This window comes from Eptatretus burgeri, chromosome 4 (genome assembly GCF_056783735.1).
Source record: "Eptatretus burgeri isolate ZD-2024b chromosome 4, Ebu_testis_v1, whole genome shotgun sequence".
Taxonomy (NCBI): domain Eukaryota; kingdom Metazoa; phylum Chordata; class Myxini; order Myxiniformes; family Myxinidae; genus Eptatretus; species Eptatretus burgeri.
This window is the reverse complement of record NC_140964.1, coordinates 132883409-132895275: the sequence shown is the minus strand read 5'-3', so window position 1 is coordinate 132895275 and position 11867 is coordinate 132883409. Positions and strand designations below refer to the sequence as shown.

The window sequence follows — 11867 nt, the reverse complement described above, 5'->3', positions numbered from 1 at the left end:
GCAAGTTCATAGAACGCAATGAGTACTACAACTTTGCCTCAGGACATATTGACCGATATTGCGTAGGTCAGGGGTCAAAGGGCAAAAATCGATAATATGCGAGAGCTGGAGGTGCCTTCGCGCCAAATGCTACTCCTCCGAGGGTTATGGTCAGATGGTCATGAAAATTCACACTAATCATCTGGAATGCATCGTGCACAAACGATCAAGCCGGATTTTCGATTTATATCTTTGTTCACCCACAGCACCCCTCGAACTTTGGGGATTTCCGATATCAAACCGCATTTTCGGTACTTTTCATTCAAATTGATACCGAGTAGTTATCAGTAGATGGAACTCGATGAGATTTGGTATGCATAATCTTAAGGTGATTCTCTCTCTGCTATATGACATCCATTTTTTTATATATATCTTGTAGTTTCCAAATAGTAACCCTCTCAACTTGGGTGTCCGAGGGCCATTGAGCATTCCCGCTGAAAATTCAAAGTACACAAGCTCCAAGACGGTTGAACCAAATCGAATGAATCTTTACATGCTTATAGACGGCAATGAGTACTATAACTTTGCTCATTTGCATAATGACCTATCTCGATTAGGTCAGGGGTCAAAGGTCAATAAGTGCATTTTTCGGGCGAAATTACCATTCAAGGCACCCTTGCTCCTACACGGTTTAACTGATACGAATGAAAGTTCAGAGGTACAGAGTACTCAATGAGTACTACAACTTTGCTTCAGGACATAATGACCTATCTCGGCTAAGTCAGGGGTCAAAGGTCAATAAGTGCATTTTTCGGGCGAAATTACCATTCAAAGCACCCTTGCTCCTACACGGTTTAACCGATACAAATGAAAGTTCATCGGTACAGAGTACTCAATGAGTACTACAACTTTGCTTCAGGACATAATGACCTATCTCGGCTAAGTCAGGGGTCAAAGGTCAATGAGTGCATTGTTCGGGCAAAATGACCATTCAAAGCCCCCTTGCTCACACATGGGTTAACCGATTCGATTGCAATTTCGTAAGTACTTAGTACTAGATTAACTCAGATCAGGGGTCAAAGGTCATCGGATGCTCGGCGACCCATGGCCGCCTACCGGCTTGTCTGTGTGTCTGTCTGTCCAGAGCATAACTCCGTGGACTTTGATCCGATCTTGATGAAACTTGGTTATGTGTTCGATATCAATGTCTAGTTGTGTTTTCCTGGATGAGGGTGTGCTTCGCCCATTGTGGGCAGAGCCACGCCCCAAAAATAGCCATTTTTAGGGAGTAGTCAGATTAAAAATCTATCTTCTCCTTGGGAATTGACTGAATGGAATGGGTTCTTCGGTATTTGAATAGCAAAATGAATTATCAAAAACTTGTCGTCCAATTTTTCATTTTCGTCCCAAGGCCAAGATCACAAGATCCAAAAACTTAGAAAATTGCGAATTTTGACATAAAAATCATACGACCGCCCAAACTTTGAGAGCTTGGATGACAATATTTTTTTATGCATAATCTTGAGGTCATTCCCCACCTAAAGTCTTGAAACCATTTTGCTCTATCTCGAACACCTTGCCCGTGGCACCCCCTTCAAGTTTGTTTTTACGCTGATTTCATCAAAGTATGGATAATCCGAGGAGTGCAAATTGCCATATAGCCTATATGATGTTATATTGTTCCTGGAATGTTCCAGAGGAAGTTTTGCACCAAAGATCATAATCCTTGACCTTTGACCTTTAAAGGTCACAAAGGTCAAATTTTCAAAGTTGTGGGTATTGAACCGGGTTTTGGATCACCTTCGACGAACTAACTCCAATAAGCCATAGCACGTATCCTGTTTCCTTATTTTAATGTCCACAACATTGTTTTGTGACCTTTAGAGGTTATGCAAAGGTCAAATTTTGAAAGTTGTTGAACAAAACTGGGTTTTCGACATTTTGCAGCTAATAACCTGTCACCTGTACCACATCATGTTGATCATTTTTATAACTTGGTCAAAAATTATCAGATTGTCTCATCCTTGACTTCTGAAACAATCGACATCGTCAAATACCGCTCGTGAACCATTGTCGTCTTCAGATTTGTCTAACTTAACATCAAATATTAAAAACTTACCGAATGTTAAATCACATTTCTCAAATCAAGAAGAGATTGATCTTTTATCACACAAGGGAATATATCCGTATGACTGTATGGATTCATTTGAGAAGTTTAAAGAAACACAACTTCCTTCAAGGGAAAGTTTCTATTGCAGGTTGAATAAAACTCATATTTCTGATAGAGATTATACACAAGCTAAAAAGGTTTGGGATAAGTTTAATATGAAGAATCTTGGAGAATATCATGATTTCTATCTTAAAACTGATGTATTGTTCTTGACTGATGTGTTTGAAACTTTCAGAACAGTCTGTCAATATAAAAATTATTATGGATTAGACCCCGCTCACTATTACACAGCCCCAGGTTTGGCTTGGAGTGCTATGTCAAAAATGACAAAACAGAATTTGGAATTAATCAGTGATATCGATATGCTTTTTATGATAGAGAAAGCTAAAAGAGGAGGAATATCTCAAGTATGTTCCAAGAGATATGCTTAAGCAAATAACAAATATCTTCCTGATTATAATAAGAATGAGGACAACTCTTACCTGATGTATTATGATGCTTACAATTTGTATGGGTGGTCTATGTCTCAATCTTTACCTTATGGAAAACTTCAATGGGTTAAAGAAAAACATTATGAAAAAGTTTTACAAGACATTGTTGTCTCCTCTCAAAAAGAATTGGATGAAGTTGAAGTTGGATATTATTTTGAGGTTGATTTAAAATATCTTGAAGAACTTCATCACAAACATAAAGACCTACATTTTGCCCCTGATAAAGAAAGTCTAAGAAAAGAATGGTTGAGTGATTACCAACATTCATTTAATATAAAAGGTAAATCTAAAGAAAAACTACTTATGACATTAAATGATAAAGAAAGTTATGTTTTGCATCAAAGGAACTTGATACAATATTTATCTGCTGGGTTGAGAGTGAGGAGAATTCATAGGATTTTGAAATTTAAACAGTCATTGGTTAAAGAAGTATATTTATTTTAATACAAAAAGGAGAACAGAAGCAAAAACAGATTTTGAGAAGGACTTTTATAAATTCATGAATAATGCTGAATTTGGAAAGACTATGGAAAATGTTCGGAATCAACAAAACATAAGACTTGCGACATCTTGGAAACGGGCTTCAAAGTTAATTAATAGACCAAGTTTTGAGTGAGCGGAGGTGTTTTCAGAGAACTTTTGTGCTATTCATTTGAAAAAAAGAGTATTGAAATAGATAAACGTATTTCTATTGGAACAATTCTTGACTTGTCAAAGTCGTTTAATGTATGACTCTTACTATAATAATTTAAAATCAAAGTATAAGGATAATGCGTCATTGTCATACATGGATACAGATAGTTTTATATTAGAAATAAATACAAGTGATGTATGAGGATATGATTGATAATATTGATATATATGATACAACTATTGAAAGATGATTGATAATATAATATACATGATTGATAATTATATTGATATATATGATATATGATATATATGATATGATAATATTGATATATGATATATATCACATATTGATATATATGATATAATATTGATATATATATATATATATATATGATATAATATTGATATATATATGATAATATTGATATATATGGCTAACCCCTGCTTTAGCGGGGAAAATGGCTTTTAAATGTGTGTGTGTGTGTGTGTGTGTGTGTGTGTGTGTGTGTGTGTGTGTGTGTGTGTGTGTGTGTGTGTGTGTGTGTGTGTGTGTGTGTGTGTGTGTGTGTGTGTGTGTGTGTGTGTGTGTGTGTGTGTGTGTGTGAGTGTGAGAGAGATATATATGATACAAGTAATTATGTCAGGTGATGTGTTGTTTTCATCAAAGAATAAAAAGGTGATTGGTCAGTTTAGAGATGAATTGGGTGGGAAGGTCATGAGTGAATTTATAGGATTGAGATCAAAGTCTTATGCTTTCAGGTTTTTTGATAATAATAACATTGAAAGGTGTGATGAGAAGCGAAAGGGAATAAGGAAAAATATAATCAAGGAAACAATAAACTTTAAACATTATTTCAACTGTTCAACCTTAAAGAAGGAAGAGTACAGAAAAATGAATACAATAAGAAGTTATAAACATCAATTATATACAGAAGAGATAAATAAGAAAGCATTAGGAGCTTTTGATGATAAAATATATATTTTAGAGAATGGAATCAATCGTCTCCCTTATGGTTATAAGTATGTGTTAAGATATTGGGTTGGGAATTTTAACAGGCAACCGCTGTCTTTTTTTACTGATTTCTAAATGACAGAACCAAGCAATAACCAAACCAAAGAGTGGAAATGTAATAAGCCTTGGTATTTAAGTGGGAAACATAAAGACTTTAAAAAATATCAAATAAGTCTTTTTGAAGAAATAACCGGAGTAAAAGTAAATAAAACAAATAAGCGGATAAATTTAATCACAAATAAGTTGGAGGGTGTAAAGAAAAAATTAATATCCTTGAATGGACTGAAAACTTTGATGGTTATCAATTGAACAATGGAAAAACAATTTACGACAATCTCAAAATGATATGTGGCCCAGGAGGTGCTCAAACAAGAGCATTTAGAGAAGTTTATCATTTGATTTCTGCTCAACAAAGACACTTAAACCAAGAACCAAGTTCCAAGTTATTCTTTGTGAATGTCGTAGATGGAAATGAATGTTACAAGAATATTAAGTTATTCCCAAAAGTAGAACATGGACAAATATTTGTTGTTTCGCTCTTTGAGTGGAATGAAAATATGAAAGGGAAGAAGTGCTTTAATCAGTGAGTCTCAATCTTTCATCGTCTCAATTTTACATTTGCTTGTATGGGAGGGAAGGGGATAGGTGGGGAGGAAATGAGTCTCAATTTTACATTTGCTTGTATGGGAGGGAAGGGGATAGATGGGGAGGAAATGAGTCTCAATTTTACATTTGCTTGTCTGGGAGGGAAGGGGATAGGTGGGGAGAAAATGAGTCTCCGATTTTGAGCTTTTGGGGCTTGGGTCAGAAAGTTTTTCCCTTTTCCCCCATTCATTTGAATAGGCGTCCCAGAACGGGTGTGGGTTCTTCCTGCCGGCGGACTGGTTGAGTTCACGAGGAACCAACTCAACACTGTGGGTGTCATCCACATTGACATTCCATGCCGCCAACTTCTCTGGGCATCTCGTGTCAAGGTCATCCATCCTCCCTCCTTCTCATGGTGTGGCACGGCCAGGGCACAGCATGGTCCCTTACTGTGAGGGCTTTGTCTTGCACTGTTGAAGAGTTATATTATCTATCAAAGAGTTGTATTTTTTAAAACCTGAGTGTAAAGTTGCCACTCTCAGAGTTGTGGGAATATTCAAAACTGCATTGCAACATATGTGTGTAACTTTTGGGAAAGATTTAAGAGTTAGGCATTGATGCAGTTACTTTCACTCGTTGAGGAAATAGCACACATGTTCCTTGGCATAAGTCACTCCAATATATTATCCCTGAGCCTCAGCAAGTTTAAGTTAATAATTTTAGGATTAAATGTAAAGAAGTAAAACTTTACATTCCTCGGCTTTTCTGGATCCCTCAGCTTCATAAGAACCCGTACATGTAGAGGTTTTATTGTGGGTGTCAGGCAGTGTTCCACCAGTGATCAGTTATCGTGAACTCAGGCTTTCAAGTTGTTTGACGACAGTTCAGGAAATATTGTTCGGCAATTGAGAAGATTTCTGGTGTAAACACTTTCTGGAGCATTAATTCTTCTTTAGAGTTATTCGATAGAATTAGATGCCTCAATATCGAGTTTGTTGAATTTTTGATTTTTTCAACTTGATACACAAATATGGATTTAGTACTTGTGAGGGATTCACTCTTCAAAGTGATTGACAAGGTTTTCAACCAAAGTTGATGGGATCCACAAGTTTTCCAGGGAGCAGGTGGATATGCTTCGGCTTCATTTTATTTTTAAGGACACGAATGAAGAGCGTTTATCACCAGATTAAGTTTATTTCATTTTCGCAAAGACCATCGGACAATCCTTATTCAACGAGAAGGGCCCTCGGTCGAGGGCATACCTCCGCCACCTAATGCCTGATCCATGAGAACACATCGGGCCCAATACATTTTTGAAATATAACACGAAATATTGTTTTGGGCCTGATCTCTCAATGGTGAAGAATGAGTTTAAAAATTAAATAATTATCGTATCTATATCCGGATTCGGATCTCAACCAAAATGCAACCAATCCGTCCTTGCCACACGTCCACAACGTGCCCACCAAATTTCGTCCAAATCCCCCTGGTGTATTTTTTTTTGTATACCTTGTCTCGGCTCGTGTGAGAGCTAACACACAATGCACAGCAAGGGGGGCATGAGACAACAGGGGAGGGAGTGGGAAGGACAAAACAGTGGGGAACAGACATTTGGAGATCTGTGGAAGGGAGAGGGATGGGACAGGGAACATGGGGAATAGAAGATGGACATTACAGGGACTTTCAGGAAGGAAAGCATGATATTTGAAGGAGGTGGGCTTGGGTGGAATATCGGGGGTAGAAAAGATCGAGGATTTGGATGGGGGATGATAAGTGGTGGTGGTGAACAGCTATTTTGAAGGCCTGGAGGGAAGAATGGGAATGAATAGAGTGTGGGAGTTTATTCCAAAGGAGGGAAAAAAGAAGAATGAAAGAGTGAAGATGAGCAGTGATTCGTGATTTTGATAGTTTTACCAGAAGGGGGTTGTTGGCGGACCTTGAGCACCCTGTTAAAATGTGGTGGGGACAAATCGCAGAGAGCAGGGGTGGCGAGGCTGGAGAGAAGACGGTAGAAGACAGAAAGACCACCGACCAACCTGCAGTGATTGAGTGAGAGGCCCAAAGACTCAGCCTCATCGTGGGAGATGCCAATGATCCGAAATGCCTTCATTTCTTCAGCGTGAAGCTGAGAAAGGTGGGAGGCAGGAGCACCAGCCCAGAGCGGAGAGCAGTACTCCATCAGGCTGCGGACAAAAGCTTTGTAAGTGTTCAGGAGCTCAGGAGGGCCGAGGAAGGACTGTGCATGACGGAGGATTCCCAGTCGGCGACTGGCTTTGGAGGCGAGGTTGGAAATGTGACTTTCCCAGGAAAGGTCATGGCAGATGGTGAGATCCATAAGCTTGAAAGAAAGGACTTCTTCCAGAGGATTGTTGAGAAAGTGGATGGGGGGGTTTTCTAAACGGTCCTTTTGGAGAGACATTGTGAGAGTGTGAGATTTGTCAGGATTGAAAGACATGTTCCACGTGTTGGACCAGTTTGTGATTTTATCCAGATCAGCAGTGAGCGAAGAAGCTGCTGCTTGCCGGTCTGAGGGATGACAGATGGTATGGCAGAGGGTGGAGTCACCAGCAAAGAGATACAGAGGATTTTTGTTAACTCATCTTCACAATTTTCACCCCTCCTCTTGGGGTTATTTTTTCATTGAAATCTGACATTTCAGCTTTATGTCGCCATGTTGTTATGTTCACCTTGTAAGTTGTAAAAGTTAAAAATAACAACCCCCCCCCCCCCATGATGTGATGTCTGTCAATTTTATCCCCTGATTGGATATTTTACAAATCGCACCTGATCCGAGGTGAACAGGACAAGCTGATTCAGTGCTGGTTCAGGTGCGGATCCAGATCCACCCTCTCAGTCCGTTAAAAACCTGGAGTGTTCCCCTTGGTGGAGGTACGTGCTCCATCGACGGTCGTTCTCGTTCCCTTTGTTGTTTTCAGCACCAGGAGATCGATCGATGGTGATTTAGTTCATTTTATACAAATCCTGCACGGTTTACATTTCATAATTTATATATTTATATGTTTACATCGATGTACTTGGGAAATAACACGTGAAATTAAATAAAAAGTCGATGATTGAACAAACACCTGAAGGAAAGGTTTTGTGAAAATGTTTCACTCACGGAACGTGAATGGGAGAATGGGCGGTCTGCGGCTTCAGTTGGTCACGTGACGTCTATTGGCCAATGAGTCCTTTTGGACGATCGTGGAAACCAACCATTTAAAGGACAATTAAAGAGATTACGAGAAGGATGGACAAGAAGAAGAAGAAGGGTAAGAGGAGGAACAACAAGGAAACATTATCATGAAGAAGAAGACGATGTGCAACCAAGTAACGAGGAAAAACTTCCGGGTGAACTTTTGAACCTTGTGCAGTATTTGCAACGGTGGTCGTGGTGGTCGTTGTCGTGGTGGTGGTGGTCCTGTTCCTGGTGGTGGTCGTGCTCGTGGTGGTGGTCTTGGTCGTGCTCGTGGTGATCGTGCTCGGACCTGAACTGAAGAGGTATGTTCGGAATCTCTCATTTAATTTTGAGGTTGATTTGTAAAACGTTAATTTAAAGATAAAATAATTTATTTTCGATGATTATCTGGAATGAAGAAAAGTTAAAATAATTTTTATTAAATGTTTGTTGTTCTGTTTGTTGATTTAATGAGATGTTTGATGGAAAATTCCTTCCTGATCCCAAAAATACAAAGAAAATGATCGTGTGGATCTAAAATGTTACATTCCTGGTTAACATTCCACTAACATTCCATCCTTTGTTAAACTAACGACCACGGGCGGGAATTCCCTCCGGTTTGTGATGTAGATCCACGGCATTCGCAACACGTGGTGCTCCGTGTCTGTGTACAACACGTGGTGCGCCGTGACTGTGTACAACACGCGGTGCTCCGTGTCTGTGTACAACACGTGGTGCTCCGTGTCTGTGTACAACACGCGGTGCTCCGTGTCTGTGTACAACACGCGGTGCTCCGTGTCTGTGTACAACACGTGGTGCTCCGTGTCTGTGTACAACACGTGGTGCTCCGTGTCTGTGTACAACACGTGGTGCTCCGTGTCTGTGAACAACACGTGGTGCTCCGTGTCTGTGTACAACACGTGGTGCTCCGTGTCTGTGTACAACACGTGGTGCTCCGTGTCTGTGTACAACACGTGGTGCTCCGTGTCTGTGAACAACACGTGGTGCTCCGTGTCTGTGTACAACACGTGGTGCTCCGTGTCTGTGAACAACACGCGGTGCTCCGTGTCTGTGAACAACACGTGGTGCTCCGTGTCTGTGTACAACACGTGGTGCTCCGTGTCTGTGAACAACACGTGGTGCTCCGTGTCTGTGTACAACACGTGGTGCTCCGTGTCTGTGTACAACACGTGGTGCTCCGTGTCTGTGAACAACACGTGGTGCTCCGTGTCTGTGAACAACACGCGGTGCTCCGTGTCTGTGAACAACACGTGGTGCTCCGTGTCTGTGTACAACACGTGGTGCTCCGTGTCTGTGAACAACACGTGGTGCTCCGTGTCTGTGTACAACACGTGGTGCTCCGTGTCTGTGTACAACACGCGGTGCTCCGTGTCTGTGTACAACACGTGGTGCTCCGTGTCTGTGAACAACACGTGGTGCTCCGTGTCTGTGAACAACACGTGGTGCTCCGTGTCTGTGTACAACACGTGGTGCTCCGTGTCTGTGTACAACACGTGGTGCTCCGTGTCTGTGTACAACACGTGGTGCTCCGTGTCTGTGTACAACACGTGGTGCTCCGTGTCTGTGTACAACACGCGGTGCTCCGTGTCTGTGTACAACACGTGGTGCTCCGTGTCTGTGAACAACACGTGGTGCTCCGTGTCTGTGAACAACACGTGGTGCTCCGTGTCTGTGTACAACACGTGGTGCTCCGTGTCTGTGTACAACACGTGGTGCTCCGTGTCTGTGTACAACACGTGGTGCTCCGTGTCTGTGTACAACACGTGGTGCTCCGTGTCTGTGTACAACACGTGGTGCTCCGTGTCTGTGTACAACACGTGGTGCTCCGTGTCTGTGTACAACACGTGGTGCTCCGTGTCTGTGTACAACACGTGGTGCTCCGTGTCTGTGTACAACACGCGGTGCTCCGTGTCTGTGTACAACACGCGGTGCTCCGTGTCTGTGTACAACACGCGGTGCTCCGTGTCTGTGTACAACACGCGGTGCTCCGTGTCTGTGTACAACACGCGGTGCTCCGTGTCTGTGTACAACACGCGGTGCTCCGTGTCTGTGTACAACACGTGGTGCTCCGTGTCTGTGTACAACACGTGGTGCTCCGTGTCTGTGTACAACACGTGGTGCTCCGTGTCTGTGTACAACACGTGGTGCTCCGTGTCTGTGTACAACACGTGGTGCTCCGTGTCTGTGTACAACACGTGGTGCTCCGTGTCTGTGTACAACACGTGGTGCTCCGTGTCTGTGTACAACACGTGGTGCTCCGTGTCTGTGTACAACACGTGGTGCTCCGTGTCTGTGTACAACACGCGGTGCTCCGTGTCTGTGTACAACACGCGGTGCTCCGTGTCTGTGTACAACACGCGGTGCTCCGTGTCTGTGTACAACACGCGGTGCTCCGTGTCTGTGTACAACACGCGGTGCTCCGTGTCTGTGTACAACACGTGGTGCTCCGTGTCTGTGTACAACACGTGGTGCTCCGTGTCTGTGTACAACACGTGGTGCTCCGTGTCTGTGTACAACACCTGGTGCTCCGTGTCTGTGTACAACACGTGGTGCTCCGTGTCTGTGAACAACACGTGGTGCTCCGTGTCTGTGAACAACACGTGGTGCTCCGTGTCTGTGAACAACACGTGGTGCTCCGTGTCTGTGAACAACACGTGGTGCTCCGTGTCTGTGAACAACACGTGGTGCTCCGTGTCTGTGAACAACACGTGGTGCTCCGTGTCTGTGAACAACACGTGGTGCTCCGTGTCTGTGTACAACACGTGGTGCTCCGTGTCTGTGTACAACACGTGGTGCTCCGTGTCTGTGTACAACACGTGGTGCTCCGTGTCTGTGTGCAACACGTGGTGCTCCGTGTCTGTGTACAACACGTGGTGCTCCGTGTCTGTGTGCAACACGTGGTGCTCCGTGTCTGTGTACAACACGTGGTGCCCCGTGTCTGTGTACAACACGTGGTGCCCCGTGTCTGTGTACAACACGCGGTGCTCCCTCTCAAAAAAACCACGCGGTGCTCCGTGTCGTTCTCTGAGACGAGAGGATGTGGAAGAGCTTGAACAAGGGACATTCGATCCTGGTGTTGGCTCAGTGGTTCGGGTGGCGGCTTGGGATCCCAGGGTCATGATTTCAAGCCCCGTCGGCCGCTGAATTAATACACCAGGGGTTGACTCAGCCTGTCATCCTTCTAAAGTCGGCGAAATGAGTCCCAGTTCCAGTGTGTGTACTGGTGGAGGGGCACTGCATCAGCGACACAGTCGCGCTTCAAGAAATGATAGCAACCCCGGCAGCAAAGCTGCCATACGACCACCACCAGGGACATTGAAGCCCTTTGTGAACATCTCGATCTCTCGTGCGTTTGATTCATCAAGCTCTCCTTTTCAAGAGTCCTTCGGTCAAACCTGCGCTCACGTCTGCCTGATGGGACTGCGAGAGCCACCAAGGGGAGGCTTCCATGAGTGTGCATGATGCAATCTTACACTCGTCTGAGTTGGTGGGGAAGGAGCCGGACCCACACTCTACACAAAGAAATCCAACACAGGTGGAGGTATATGTATGTATATATAGCGTTGCGGTTCTCAGAACTGCATGCCTCCAAGGCAATGGCATCCAACATACAGTGATCCCAAGACAGTTATTCCATTAATATACGTTTCGATAGTCCCTTCCCTTTTGTCTCGTGGGTCAAATGGGACGTGCGTTGTGGGCATCTCTGCTCAGTTTGCTAACACCACGAACTTCATTTCCACTCTTCTTTTCTGATAATCCCTGAGGGAAATCCGAATTTGCGTCCAACACGTGCAG

The 11867-nt window shown here is 43.3% G+C and overlaps 1 protein-coding gene and 1 long non-coding RNA gene across 4 annotated transcripts in view; one reads left to right on the top strand and one right to left on the bottom strand.

Moving 5' to 3' along the window:
* Positions 1-3759: 3759 nt before the first annotated feature.
* On the bottom strand, positions 3760-8141 carry LOC147029150 (uncharacterized). The gene is made up of 3 exons (XR_015056808.1): positions 7992-8141; positions 7655-7852; positions 3760-5340 (listed from the first exon to the last, which is right to left on the bottom strand). It is a non-coding gene; the product is annotated as an uncharacterized LOC147029150 (long non-coding RNA).
* The window catches only part of LOC147029149 (uncharacterized), a 141610-nt gene continuing 137835 nt past the window's right edge, over positions 8093-11867 (top strand). For 2 of the 3 annotated variants that reach the window (XR_015056807.1, XM_085876284.1), the window contains exon 1: positions 8142-8371. The gene's annotated coding sequence lies outside the window, so the exon portion shown is untranslated. Of the gene's footprint in view, positions 8372-11867 lie in introns of all 3 variants that reach the window. The other variant, XM_085876283.1, reaches the window with a different exon arrangement.